The sequence below is a fragment of the Vidua chalybeata genome, chromosome 8 (genome assembly GCF_026979565.1).
Source record: "Vidua chalybeata isolate OUT-0048 chromosome 8, bVidCha1 merged haplotype, whole genome shotgun sequence".
NCBI classification, from domain to species: domain Eukaryota; kingdom Metazoa; phylum Chordata; class Aves; order Passeriformes; family Viduidae; genus Vidua; species Vidua chalybeata.
In genome coordinates this window covers 32,536,651-32,551,782 of record NC_071537.1, presented here as the reverse complement: position 1 = coordinate 32,551,782, position 15,132 = coordinate 32,536,651, and the positions used below count along the sequence as shown (strand labels likewise).

At 47.7% G+C, this 15,132-nt stretch overlaps 1 protein-coding gene across 2 annotated transcripts in view; it reads left to right on the top strand.

The window, feature by feature from the left end:
* RNLS (renalase, FAD dependent amine oxidase) overlaps positions 1-15,132 on the top strand; it is a 51,416-nt gene that overhangs the window by 27,300 nt on the left and 8,984 nt on the right. The window lies entirely within an intron of this gene.

The following is a 15,132-nucleotide window of genomic DNA, read 5'->3' as shown; positions in this document are numbered from 1 at the left end:
AGTAGGATTTCAGCAGAATGCTCTGAACCACAACAAGGTTTTCCTGGTGTTTTTATTCCTCCAGAAGAAGTTTCCTATTTTGGGTTGGCTATTTAAGGTGAAAAGCTCTGCTGTTACTTACTATGAATGTGATAACATTTAGCTGCTTATTCTGGATTATATTTAGACATACACAACTTGATCCAGGGAAGAGACCTAATACCCTGGAAGCCTGGACCACTCACTTAATGGGTTTCTGTTGCCTTTGTGGCAATCCTAAGTTCCACAGAATGAAGGGATTTGTCAAAAATAAAGTAATTTCCAATCCTAGTTATTGAGACTGGGGCTGCAAGAGTTTTTTTCCTCTGGCTGTTTTTGTCAGAGAGCTTTGATTGTATCATGCAACTATTCAAAACTAGAAATACTGTTTTTACAGCTATCATGATAGTATTTTTCATGTGGTTACAGTGGTATCAGTTTTATTCTGCAGCATCTGGGGGATTTGGTTTTGGTTTGTTTTGTTTGGGTTTTTTTAATCCAGAGTTAAAGAGTCACCTTAAATTCTGGGCTGCTTTGACCATGTCTGGAAAATTAAACATTATGTTTTCTATGCTAGTGAGAGAAGTTGAAAGAATTGAAAAAATCAGAAGGCAAACATGTTTAGTTTCAAATCTTGACCTAGGAGCTGGAGAAGCTGAAGTTTGATGATCATGGAATGGTTTGGGTGGGAAGGGACCTCAAAGCCCATCCAGTGCCATGGGCAGGGACATCTTCCACCATCCCAGGCTGCTCCAAGCCCTGTCCAGCCTGGCCTTGGGCACTGCCAGGGATCCAGGGGCAGCCCCAGCTGCTCTGGGCACCCTGTGCCAGGGCCTGCCCACCCTCCCAGGGAACAAATCCTTCCCAATATCCCATCCATCCCTGTCCTCTGGCACTGGGAAGCCATTCCCTGTGTCCTGAGCCTCCATCCTTTGCCCAAAGTCTCTCTCCATCTCTCCTGCAGCTCCTCCAGGCCCTGCAAGGCCACAGTGAGCTCACCCCAAAGCTTCTCCTCTCCAGGTGAACAATCCCAGCTCTCTCCAGCTCTCCAGGTGAGCTGCTCCAGCCCTCTGCTCATCCCCTGGGCTCTCTCCAGCAGGTTCCTGTGCTGCTGATGTACCAAAATGCTCACAGAGCCTCTAAGGCTGGAAAAACCCTCTGAGGCCATTGAGGCCAGCCCTTGGAGCCAGCAGTGCCCCACGTCCTGCTGTGCTGTGGCTTCACCCGGGAGGAGCAGGGAGGTGACCACTTCTGCTGTGCCCCCAGTGCCCTCAGTGCTCCCAGTTCTCTCAGTGCTCCCAGTGCCCCCAGTGCTCCCAGTGTCCCCAGTGCTCCCCGTGCCCCCAGTGCCCCCAGTGCTCCCAGTGCCCCCAGTGCTCCCAGTGTCCCCAGTGCTCCCCGTGCCCCCAGTGCCCCCAGTGCTCCCAGTGCCCCCAGTGCTCCCAGTGCTCCCCGTGCCCCCAGTGTCCCCAGTGCTCCCCGTGCCCCCAGTGCTCCCAGTGCCCCCAGTGCTCCCAGTGCTCCCAGTGCCCCCAGTGCTCCCAGTGCTCCCAGTGCCCCCAGTGCTCCCCGTGCTCCCAGTGCCACCAGTGCTCCCAGTTCTCCCAGTGCTCTCAGTGCTCCAATGCTCCCAGTTCTCCCAGTGCCACCAGTGTTCCCAGTACCCCCAGTGCCCTTGGTGCTCCCAATGTTCCCAGTGCCCCCAGTTCTCCAAGTGCTCCAAGTGCTCCCAGTCTCCCAGTGCTCCCTGTGGCATTTCAGCAGAGAAATTCATTCAGGGTTTGCAGAAACCATCGAAGAGGGAACACCTCTTAGTTAACCACCTGCTTTTGAAAACTTTTCTTTCCAGTTGTTGCCTCTTGAAGTGTTTCTCTGGGGCTGGCTGATCCTTTTAGAGATGGGAATTCTCTGTCTAGAGAAGTGCTGAGCCTCCTTAATTAGCCCATATCCCATCTTTTTCCTCTGGCTCCTTTTTAAGGTCAGAATTTGTCATTTCCGAAATTTAAGCTCTCCTCCCCCTTACTACTCCAGCTTCCTGCATGGAAGGTGCAGATCGTGCAGGGCTGCCCACTCAGGCAGACTTTGTGCCATTAGCAAGTTTCCATTGCCATCAAATTGTTTGTGCACTTTCAGACTTCTTACCCATCTCTGCAGGAACCCTCTAAAAACACCCACTGGTATCTCCTCACCCATTTCAGGGGATCAGGGAATCACAGAATGGTTTGGGTTGGAAGGGACCTTAAAAATCATCCCACTCCAACCCCCTGCCATGGGGCAGGGACACTTTCCACGAGACCTGGTTACATCAAGCCCTGTTCAAGCTGGCCTTGAAAATTTCTGCATCTGTTGTATTTTTAGTGTATTTTAGCATCTCTCAGCTCCTGGTGGGCCTGAATAATTTTTCAGGTTGGGTTGTGTATTTTCTCAGCCTTTTCTGAAAAGGTGGAACGAGCTCTGAGCTTGCTTGGGGCTGGTGGTGGTGCTGAGCATTCAGTTACAGAATAAAATAACTTTTTAAGTTATTATAGGGCCTTTAAGTTACTCTACTTTTGGTAGAGACATCTGTTATGGCTCTGCTGTTCAGAAGAGTAAATGAAACACACAGAGCATATCTGGGAGGAGAACAGCAGCTCTCTGGATGATTCTTTTCAGCAGTTGCAGTGGAAATCTTTAAAGAGACTTTCAGACATTTAGCACCAGCCAAGGCAACTTGAATTCCTAAACCGTGTAATCGAAAATAAAATTCCCTGCCAGTTCAGTAAAAGGAGTCATCCCATTGTTTCTTCTAAGTTTAGGGAGACAGAACATCTGGCATGGGAATGTACAGAAGTGTCTGTTAATCTCAGCTCTGAGCCTTCCTTCTGGGCTGCCTCTCTCTGCAAACCTGTTCTGTGTTTTCCTCCTTTACTTTGGGTTTCTCTTGATTCATCTTTCGCTTGCTTTTGGAAAAATGTTCCCTAAAAGTTTGAAGCTTTTCCCTGAACTTTTTTTTGTTTGCAAATCTGTTACGCCTACTGTATTTTCTGTTGTCTTTTCCTCCTGTCTTGTTGCCTTGCATTTAATGTTATTTTTCCTCTGTACATACTGCCTTGGTTTTTCATCTGTCCTTTTGCTTCCTTCCCTGCTCCTTTATCCAGTCCCAGTTTCTTCCCTTTTCTCTCCTGCCTATCCCTTTGTATCCACTTCAGATTCTTCCGTTTGCAGTGCTGGAACACATCAGAAATTATGTTTTCCCCTCTCCCTTGCCCTTTTAGTTACTGAAATATGCACATAAGAATTCAAATGGGCTTCTAAAAATAGCAAAAGGATAAAACTGTTTGTTTCAGCTTTTCAGCCTTTGCTTTATTAGAACTTCTGGCAGGAAAGGCCCAGAAAGTCTAGAACTAATTCAGCTGCAGGGAACAAAAAAGGAAAAAAAAAGAAAAAAGAAAATAAAACCTAGAAAGAACTATGGCCATAATTTATTTGATTAAAAAACACCCAGAATAAAACAAAAGCCCCACATCTCACGTGTGCTCTGTCTATGGACAGTGTCAGTGTGGCATGTGTAATCCTGTGGCATTTTATATCCTGGGTCTCTTGATTTCTGTGAGGAGGTTTATTATGGTTTTCACACTTCTGGTAGTTCATATTAAACCCAGCAGAACTTGGTGTGGGTTTAAAAAAGGAAAGGTTTGTCAAGGCCATTTTTAGAGGAGATGAGAGTCACATAAATGGTAAAAGATCTGATGGATGAGAATTTCTTCCTGCAGGAAATGTCTGTCCAGGCTGGCAGTTGTGAAGTCCTGGCATTTTCCATTGTCCAAAAGCTTCTTCTTCCCCAGCAAGAGGATTTGCTTTATAAGACTGCTTAGATAATTCTCAGATGAAAGTAAATGGATTTTTTTTTTTATTATCACCCTGTACACAATATTATGAATGTTAAACTTTAAATTCCATCCAAATTTGGATCTGTAGATGTTTGTGACGTGATTATAAAGATCCCCAGCCCTGTGATGCTCCCGTGTTATGTAGCTTTATCTCAGGATGAGGATTCCTGAAATTGTGTGTCCCAGATTCTCCTGAACTAATTATTACAGTGCAGCAACCTTCCAAAAATAAACTTTCTCATTAGCTACTAGGTTTTATAACAACTTTTCTCTTCAGAAAAGTTGTATTTTCCTCTTGAAAGAATGAACTTTATGGCTTTATTTCCTTCCCTATAACCCCCTGAAGTACTGGTAAGGCAGACAGGCACAAAAAAAAAAAAAAAAAAACAAAAAACACAAAAACAACAACAACAAAAAAAAAGGTGTTTAGGGTGATTTAAAGGCTGAGACAGGGAGCTATTGGATGTGATTAGGCAAAAGGTGATAATCAGAAAGCTTCTAGTGCCAGGTAGTGGAGTTTTCTGTTTGCACAGGCACAGTTGTGGTGGATTGTATTAAGCAAATATTTGTTTTCTCTGGTGATGAGGAGGGAAATGAGTGTCTTTGCCTTGTGTCACCTCTCTGCCTTATCCCCTACTTTTTTCCCTTTAAACCTACTGCACCTCCCTCCTGCACCTCCCTCCTGCTTGTCTTGCAGGTGTTGACAAACCAAGCTGAGTTCTCTTGCCTTCTCATCTTAGGAGGATGAGAACTAACCCTCTGAAAAAATTTGTATGCCTTTGGAAGCTCGAAAGCCTCATTGGGAGTCTGAATTACATTTAAATGGATTCAGTGTTTCAGCTCGTGATGAGATTTCTCCCAACAGCAGAAAATCACAGACTTCCTCCAAATATATTTTTGGGGTTTTTTTTGTTTGTTTGTTTGGGTTTTTTTGTTTGTTTTTTTTTTTTTTGCAAATATTTGTGTATGATTTGTCATTAATTTTCTGGCACCACTGGCATGTCTCTGTGCCAGTGCCTTTCCTCCCTTTCTCACTGATAACCTTGTCATCCTGATCCTTTTGCACATTCCACAGCAGGTGGAATGAACTGTGGGATTTGATATTTCGTGAGTTTTCAGCTCACCCATCCAAGGGAGAGCACAGAACTTTATCAGATGGGGAAAAAACATCTTCTTGCTGCAACTCTGCTCTCCTGGGGGGCTTCAGGATTGTCACAGAATCACAGAACATTAGGGAGTTGGAAAGGATCTTAAAACCCATCCCATCCCACCCCTGCCATGTCAGGGACACCTTCCACTGTCCCAGGCTGCTCCAAGCCCTGTCCAACCTGGCCTTGGGCACTGCCAGGGATCCAGGGGCAGCCCCAGCTGCTCTGGGCACCCTGTGCCAGGGCCTGCCCACCCTCCCAGGGAACAATTCCTTCCCAATATCCCATCCATCCCTGCCCTCTGCCAGTGGAAGCCATTCCCTGTGTCCTGTCCCTCCATCCCTTGTACAGAGTCTCTCTGTTTTTTGTTGGCTCCTTCAGGCCCTGCAAGGCCACAGTTTGGTTGCCCCAAAGCTTCTCCTCTCCAGGCTGAACAACCCCAGTTCTCTCAGCCTTTTATACTCAAACTGCCTTCAAACCCCTTTTCCCTTTGGGATTTGTTCTGTGCTGCATTTTTTTCCCCTTCTTTGCTTTCATACTGGTCCGTGCTTTCCCGTGGTGGAAGCAGGATAGATTGGGTAGCTGATAAGGTATTTCCTGTAAGGAATCATCTCCATAAGGGGATCATTCTTTGCAGATTTAATAAAAGAAAACCATACTAAATTCTATTTTTGTTTGTACAATCATGGCTTGCATCTCTTGGAGAAGTCAGGTGTCCAACTTACTTCAAGGTGTTGCAAAATACCCATCAGCATGCACTGAGGTTCTGGTCAGGAGAGGGTTGAAATGAGCAGAGCTGGTAGAGGACCCATCTGAGGATGGTAAAATACAGAGGCAACTTCAGGCCAAGTCCCTGGAATGAAGAGAAGCAGCCTGGAAGCACTTAAGCTAAATTGTGTGACAGATAGAAACTGACAGTCATTAATAATATCAAAAAAGGGAGGCTGTTTATGATGAATTGAGAAAACAAAGCTTAACGCTGAGAATTAGCAGCAGGCTAGACATCCAGAAATTCCCTACAGATGTGTAAGGTCATTTAGTTCCCTAGCAAGCATTTTTCTTAACTAAGTAAGGCAGCAGACAGATCCTTCAGTATTGAACACAGTCTTTCCTTACCAGTAAAAACCACAGCTGGACTGTCAGGGAGGAGGGGATGGCAGCAAAGCTCTGCTTGGCTGTGCCTTCCCCTTCAGCTCGGCCGTTCAGGGAGGAGTGGGATGGGTAATTCCCACGACATCAGGAGGAAGAACACCATAATTCAGTTTTAACACGAGAAAAGCTGTGCCCTAGCAAGGTCAGCGTGGGAGTAAAGGAGGTGGCTCCTGTGCAGGTTCCTGCTCTCGGTGCATCCCCTGGAGACAGCCTGGTGTGCCTGCAGCTCTGCATTCCAGAAGCCCCAGAGGTGCCCAGGAGTGGGTGGCCAGAGGCAGGGGTGACTCAGTGGCCTGGGACTCCTCAGCCTGCAAGAGACAGCTGCATTGTGTTAGGAGTGTAAGGCTCTCTTCCAGCACGGGCACTGGAAAGCCCAGGAAGGCTGTTTGGAGTGACTCAGAAAATTTCAAAAAGCAGAGGTCCAAGTAGGGGTAATACTGAAACTTACTAGTCTGGCGTGAATGGAGGGGAAAACATCCCCCAGAAGTCACCCCAAGGGGTTCTTTTCAAAGTTGAATGCAATTTCTTTGACTTTTTATGTGCACAGCTCTACCCTGTATTCCTTCCTTCTGCATCCTCCTGGTAATGAACCAGATGCACTTTAAAAAGAGAAGAAAATATGTTAATATCTCATCTTAAGTGGAAATTTCCAGAGGCCAGCTGAATCCTTCCTCAATAATTAATGCCTGAAAGCATTTTCCTCCAGTTCTTATTTAAATGGAAATAGCTTTGGTGTCTGATATTGTGAAGCTGCATTGCACTGCCTAGCATTGCTTGATGTGAACTGGGAAATAGGGAAGCATGTCCAGGAGTCTGGCTTTCCTGGGACCTTGTGGGAGAATCCCAGCTGCTGTGTCCCAGCCCTACAGGCCATTAGGGTCTTTCTGCAGCCCAGAAACCACAAACATCAGGCAGATCTAATTCAATTTATTTATGTGTTTCTTCTGCCCCAGTCGCAGCACGGAGCAATAATCCAAGCTCTTGCTTCGTTGCCTTGAAAAGCTTTTAATGCTATTTCAGCAACTGGTGGAATATTTAAAGAAAATAAATCCTCCTGGCTTTATTATTCAGCTCAATGCTGTGTACAGTAGGTGAAGAAGTTATTTGCTAAATGTTTTATGATGGTGATTATGTAAGTAATGAGCTTTTACGTTTTGGCACCAGAGAGTACCAGAACTGTGTGTAGTACTTTGTAACTTGATGTAGGAAGGAAGCTTAATTTGCAAATTAATCCAGTTTCATCTTCCTGCTGTGCCCTGTCATTACAGAGGACTTAGAGGAGCTTCCTTCCTACATCAAGTTACAGAGTAACTTCTGCAAATTAATTTGCAGATTAATCCGGGGGAAATGTGACAATGAGCTTTATTTTTTATTGCCAAACTTTTCCAAGTCTCTTACCTCAAAGGTAAATTCTTACATCTATGTAGAGATCCCTGAATAAATCAGATTTTCTCAAAGATGTCTTTGGTTTCTGTCAACATCAGTGCCAGCAACAGGAACTAGTGGTCTCTGTGAGAACACACTAAAAATGTGGTTTTGTATGGAAACTGGATTTGCAGTCCTGCTAATCTGCCATATGTATCATCTACACCTCCCTCTAAATGCTTACAAAGCAGGAACTGCAGTGTACATGTGCATTTTATTTTTTATTTAGGCTTTATTGACTAATTTCTCAGGGTTCTTTCTAAGTGAATCTAATTTCCAGGCATGCCCAACATCTCCTGGAAAATTCTGGGGATCTTAATTCCTTGCTGGAAGGAGTTACTCTGTACTGGAGGCTGCACAGCCAAACAAAACTGGAAGAAATTTCCCAGCTGAAATGTGGGCATTTAGAACCGTGACAGGACTGGCTTCCTTTCCCCAGGCAGGTTGTGCTGTAACCACAGGAAGGGTTTGGATGGTGAAAAACACTCACTTACTGTCTTCTCCTTTAGGTTTACTTGCTTTTAAATGTCATATCCTGTTCTTCCCAGGGTGGAAGCTTAGCAAAGGTTCATATTTTCAACTGTCATTAATTTTGGATCAAAACCATGGATGCAATAACCCATGGGGAGCTGCATTTCCATGCTGTGGTGTGTGGGCATTGCACGACCAGATTTTGGGTTGAGAGTCAGCCTCTGCTCTCACAGCTCAGTCCTCCAAATAACCAGGCTGAAAAGTTATTTTCTTCATGAATACAAATGCAAGGAAATGTGAATGTCGTGTCAGCATGTGCATTAAACCCACCTGAGAGTGAGCGTGCTGGCTGAAGAGAGCAGTGTGGAGCTCCTTGGCTGTGTGTAATGCAGGGTAAAAATTAACTGTGGAACTGGGGATGGAGGATAGTGGTTTGCCAAATTTAAAAATTGAATTGTCTATTAAAAGTAACAAAGAATATTATTGCTTTGGAGAACAGAGGTGTCTTTTCTTTTAAAAAAAGTGTGAGTTGAGCACTGAAGTGTTTGGCAAAGATGCCATGGAGCTTTTCTTTTGCTCTTTTCTGCCCTTCCTCCAGGAGACAGGAGTGGGTGCCTCTCAGCCCCCGTGCCAGCTCTGCCCCCTGTTCTAGAAAAGGTGCAGTTCCATTTCTCTGTTGGTTCAAAAGTCAACTTGAACTAGTGAGGTTGTGCAGGAGATGAATGGAAATGTTTCTTGTGAAAATGCAAGGGTTTAGTTTAATACTGAGTGAAATACTGAGGACAAGGAGCAATGGCCATAAATTTAAACACAGGAAGTTCCACCTCAACACGAGGCAGAACTTCTTTCCACGAGGGTGCCAGAGCTGCCCAGGGAGGGTGTGGAGTCTCCCTCTCTGCATTCATCCCAAGCTCACCTGGAAGCTCTCCTGTGGCACCTGCTCCAGGTGACCCTGTCTTGGCTGGGGGTTGGACTGGATCATCTCCAGCGTTCCCTTCAGCCCCAACTCTCCTGTGAGTCTGGGAATTCCTAATTTTCTCATCAAGACCACCTGACGGACAATTACCCAAGCGTAGTTCTCAAAATCAGAAACTTCATAAAAAACTTAGTTGTGCTGGCTTTTCTCCCCCAGCATCTCTTTTCCTCTTCATCATCTACATTTCTAAATGTGCCTTCCCTTCATGTGCCACAGACTTTAGATAACGAAGCTTTGTGCCAAGTGAGCCAGGGCTGCCGTGATTTGAAGTAATTATTTAGCTCTGCACACACACAGAGGTGAGGGACGTGCTGGATCCGAGCAGGATTATTCCAGCAGTGGGAAGAATGTCACAGCAATAACTGTGCTTAGTGACCACTTCAGTGCAGACACAGCCATGGCTGGCTTTAACTGTTACGCTGCCTTTAAAAAAAAAAAAACAAAACCAAACCAACAAACTTCTGAGCTGTTTGATAAGGAAGCTGGGCTTAAAACCGAAGCCTTTCTCATAACCTCTGCTCCCTCCCACGCACAGCAGCGGCAGGAACAGGCCGTGCCTCGAAGCGGCCGGCGTGGTGGCAGAGGGCCAGTGGCATGGCCACTGCTGACAGTGTGGCCTGCAAGGCCTGTCCTTTGTCCCCACGCAGCTGGAGAGCTCAGGGCAGCAGCTCCTGCCTCTGGAGAGCAGTGGGAGAGGTCTCTGCTGGGGAAGGAGAGGTGGCCATGCAAGGAGACTTTGGTGTGTGAAGGTGGTAATAATGTGCCAGCCTAAGTCACCTCCTGAGCAGAGCTGTGACCATAAACTGTCCCTGCAGATGCTGTCTGTTTTTTTTTTTTTTTTCTGCCCATTCTGCTGCGTGAATCTCTGGAGATCCCTCAACTTGATACCTGAGCTGAAAATATCTTTGTAGCCGTTTAACCACAGTTTCCTTTTTAGCTTTTAGTGGTGGCCACTGACCACCTACAGATGCCCTGTCACCAGCAGAGTCTGAGTGATGCGTGGGCATTTGCTGTGGGTAAAATCTTAAGCAAAGCAGTCTAAGGAAATCACAAAACCTTCTGGGGCACAGGGTCAGTGGTGGAGTTATTGAGGGCATAGCTGTGAGACAGGCAGGTGGTCACTGAAATAAAGTGTGAGAAAAAATGAAGGAGGTGGAGGCTTTCGGGTTCTGGAAGCTGCAGGGTGGCTGGGCAGTGACAAAGTCACAAAGTTCAAACCAGGCTCTAATGCTATTCCCATCCAAATGGAATTATTAGAATAAGTTTAGAGTGAAAGAAGTTAAGATGAAAAAGAGCCATCTTCTCCTGAAGTAAAAAGTCAAACATCCTCATATTTTGCAGTTTTTATTCCTTCAAAGTACTGCCAAAGGGTTTTTTTTCCTTACTGCTTTGGTGGCTGGTCGTGTCTATTAGCTCTAGATTTACAGCGACCTTGGCAATACATTAATAAGTGATTTTGAACATACTAGGCAGTAGCTGCTGTGCACTAAAGCAGAAGATCGTTCTGGCTGTTTGTTACCCTTTTTTGGAGCTGCTGATTGTCAGGATGCAAAATCCCCTCTGCCACTCAGCAAGACTGGCTGGTGAAACAAAGTGAGGGTTTTCCCCCCTCACCCCTGGAAGTCTTTCAAACCAGGATCTTGGTTTCTTTGCCCAAGTTTGCCCACAGACCCTTGGGGTCATGCAAGAGCTGGCTCCAGGCGTCCCAGCTGAGCTCTGACGTCATGTGGTGACTTCATGGAGGGATGAGTCTCCACAAGCTTTCAGCAGTACTGGATTAGCAATAGTGAAACTTTCCAAATCGAGCGTTGTTTTAAATACATCTCACATCGTAGCATCTGGTTTTCCCTGCGCTCCTGACGTGGTTTCTCCCTGTCCCAGCAGCCTGAGTCCTGCACTGACCCATGGTGGCTCTTGCCCATCTCTGCTTGCCCAAAGGTGCAGTTGGGAGCCCAGCCCTTGCTGACAACTGCCACGAGCTACTGCTGAGGGATGGATGCAACTGTGCACTCCTGCAGTGCAGTACTCTGCAGAGCAGGGTGGCTTCAAACTGCCAGAGGGCAGGGATGGGTGGGATATTGGGAATTAGGAATTGTTCCCTGGGAGGGTGTGCAGGCCCCGGCACAGGGTGCCCAGAGCAGCTGTGGCTGCCCCTGGATCCCTGGCAGTGCCCAAGGCCAGGTTGGATGGAGCTTGGAGCAGCCTGGGATAGTGGAAGGTGTCCCTGCCCATGGCAGAGATGATTTTTAAGGTCACTTCCAACCCAAACCAGTCTGTGATTCCATGATGTTGCAGTCTCCTCCTGCACTTTCTGGCAGAAGAGTAAAAAGTCCAGGATGAAACCTTGATCACCCCAGTGGGTTCCTGGCTGCCAGAGCAGCTGGGTTTATTTTTGCCTCCCTGGCTCTGTGGTGGGAGGCTGGGCTCCCTCCTGGATGCCTGGATGGCATGGTGCCCGTGCTCCCAGCCTGCCAGCTCCAGCCTTGGCTCTCCTCTGTCCTGCTGGCCCTGATGGAAGCTCTGGGTCCTCTCCTTCCCACAACACGAGTGAGGCAGCGAGGTGACATTAAAGCCCTGGAACGGCAGATAAAAGGCCCTGGCTGTATTTATTGAGTGTTACAGATAAGTAATCCACTCTGCTGTCAGTGTCTGCAGAAACAGCAAATAAAGTATACATGCCCCTTGCTTTGATGTGATGAAATCTCCAGAGGACGCTCACTTCAGTGGCGCTCGCAGTGCAGCTGTAGCTGAGTCTTGCAGTGGAAAATACAAGATTTTCATGTCTTCATGCATTGCTTTAAAAATATCACTATGGCTGTATGCTGGGCAATTCTGTGTTCTGAAAGCTAGGGTTGTTTTGTTGTTTTTTTTTTTTTTTTTCCCAAAATGTTATTAAAATCATCTTAACCGTTTTTGTTGGAAGGGGAAAAATTAATAGTTATTTTGTGGTTTCATACCCAGCGTTAAAACAACAGTCTGGTTTTCATTTAAACCAATAAAAGTATGGAAATTCAAAATGAAGGTTCTCTCCATGTCCTTAGATCAACTTGTTGGCCTTGCTGAAATGCATAATGGATGGAGCAGGGGAAAAACCTCAATCCTACAGCTCTTAGCTTTGTTTTTGCATATAGCTCAGCTTTTTTGTTGTTGGATTTCAAATTTGACGTCACTTTCTTGCCTGTCTTTTGAAATTCTAAAAACTTCCTCGATTTGGTAAATGTGCAGTGTGCAGTTGCTTAGAACCCAGTGAACCACAGACTTTTTTTTTTTTTTTTTTTTTTTTTTTAGAACCTAAGCAGTAGTGAAGGAAATTAGTTAGCAAACACACATCAGTAATTGAATCAACGCACTTTCAAATTTTGGGGTGGAAAGCTGACTGTTGGGGATGATGGCTTTTAGTCAGTTGTGGTTTATAGTGTGGTCAGAAAGAGACCAGAGGCGCAGCTGGGGCACAGAAAACCCCAGCCAGCTCCAGGGGAGCAGCCCTGGGATGGGGTATGGGGGGATCCCCATCCCCAGGGATGCCCTGACATGGCCCCAGTGACCTGGGACAGCTGCCCTGAGCCTGGCCAGGGCTCCAGGGCCCTCCTGCTTCCAGCCTGCAGGTTCCCTCCCAGCTCTGGTTTAGCCTGGAACAGGGCAGGGTTGAGTCTGGAGGAAGTTTTTTTCACAGAAAGGGGTGCTCAGGCCTTGGCAGGGGCTGCCCAGGGAGCTTTGGAGTGCCCATCCCTGGAGGTGTCCTGGAGGTGGCACTCAGTGCTCTGGGCTGGGGACAAGGGGGGCACAGGGTGGGTTCCATGGGCTGGGAGGGCTTTTCCAGCCTCAGGGATCCTGTGTGAGCTCCTCAGTGTCTCTGGGGTTCACATGTCACCAGGTGAGCAGCCTGTCACTGTCCCCAAAACACCTGCAGGCACTGGGGACTGCAGCAGCCTGTCCTCAGCCTGGCTGTTCTCCCATCTCCTCAAGGCTTGGAAAAGTCACTTCTTCCCGAAGCTGTTCCTTCCCTGGCCACTGGGAACGAGCTGCTCTGGCTTTTACAGCCCTTTGATCTGGGAAGTCCCAGCCCTGCACTGCTTGCCTTCCCTCTTCTCCCCTCTCTTGGCCTGCTCAGCTGGGCTCGTGTCCTTCCTCCTGCATTCCCCATCATGCCCCGGCCAAGCACCACGTGTAGGGGTCTGTTTACACCTGACAAAATCTCAGCTTGTCCTCAATCACCTCTCTGCTGCCCAGCATCCATCCTGATGACCCCTGGCACCTCCTGAAGCTTTCTGGCTGGTGGAGGCAGCTCCATAATGGCATGGTGAGTCTCAAACGAGGTGCTTCAGAGCCTGCTGGCCACCTCAGCTTTGGCAGCACTGAATGTTGTGAAGGTTGTACCTGCTCAGGGGCTCCCTGTAATGAACCTGGAGCAAATTCCCACCCTGAGGATCAGGGAAGCTCAGCTCCATTGTGGGGAATTTTCTTCACAAGCCGGAGGAGGTCTTGTTTATTTTCCTTTCCCCGAGGGAAAAGGAGTAGCTGGAGTAACCTGGACAAAGGGTAGTGTTGTAGATGGGATGTTACAACTTTATATTTGCGTGTTTATAGGAATTTTATATTCTTTTGAAGCACAGCAAGAATTTTGCAATGCAGTGTGATGATTTGTGGTGGCTGTAAGAAGGGGCCTGGTGGACATCTGGGAGCCCAGCTGGGCACAGCTCCTTCCTGACGGGGGACAGGGGCTGGGTTCTGCATGAGATCTGTCCCCTGAGCTGTGTTTAATGTGTTTAGCAGCAGCTCTGCTCCCTGGCTGGGCTCCTGTGGTCTGCCAGGAGGAACTGGGACAAGCCCTGGGGAAATCACTCCTGCTGCTGTTCCCGCTTGGAAAAGAGCCCCGGGATGGCTCCCGGCTGCTGGCACCACGTTAAGCTCAGGGGAACTTAGGCCAGGGAACATTTCCAGCAGGGAGGGATGTGCGAGGTCCTCTCCTGCTGGCATCCTTTCCTCTAGGGCAGCCCTCCAGCCTGCCCCAAAGCCCTGCTTAATCCCTGCCTTCCCCTCCAAGCACACCAGAAATCCATCCCCCTGTCCCGAGGGCTGCAATGGCTGGAGGGAAGCTGTGGAAGAGGATGGAGGTGACAGCCTGCAGGAGACTCGTGGGGCTGGGGCAGTCCTGCCAGAGGCTGGGTCAGCCTTTGAACAGAACAGAAAACTGGGATGGAAGCCAGTGCCCTGCCTGGGGCGTGCCAGGCTGCTCTGGGCCTTTGGCATGGCACCCAGGAGCCCTGGGTCCCAGGGGAGGAAGAAAGCAGAGTGACCTTGGAGTAGATCCTTCTTGGAAAGATCTGAGTGCAGGGGTGAGAGGCAGCTGGACCCCTCAGCTCCTTCTTGGAGGGAGAACTGGAGAGGGAAAGGGAGCTTCTTCAAAGCCCTTCGTGCTCAGCCAGTCCTGCTTCCCCCATCTGGCGGCTCCGCCACCACCTACTGCCAGATGCCCATTTCTCCTCCTTTCCTCTCCCCAGGTTTTGTGGCTTGGTCAGTGTTTCTTTCTGCTCTCCCCATTTCTTTGTTCCCCAGCATATTTGTGGGGGGGAAAAAAAAAAAAAAATTCCCCAAGTTTTTTAATTTTTTTTTTCTTGGGGTCATTTCAGGGTTAGTTTCTGGTGGGGTTTGAGGTGGAATCTGATTTGTCATCTTCTGGTGTGCTGGGCATTAGGTCAGGCTGGTGAGGGAGAACCACCAGGGGCCTGTCAGTTGGGAGAGCTGGCAGGAGACAATCCTGTGCCATGAGTTTGGTCAGCCTGACCCACTGTGGGGTGAGCTGTTCCTTTCTTTATACAACATCAGCTGAACTGCTGCCTCTGCGTGTGCTACTCCAGCTCACAGAAGCCTTGGACCCCCATTCAGTCACAGGAAGAGAGACATGGAACTGAACTCCACAATCAGCCAAGCTGGATTTCTCTGTGGCATGAAATTAAATAGTATTTGAATGCTCACCGTGGGGCTAATGCTACTTTGTGCAGCTTTTTATGAAGATTACGAAATTGCAGCAAAAAGCAGATCTTGCTGTAATTAGAAGAGTTAATCATAGGGA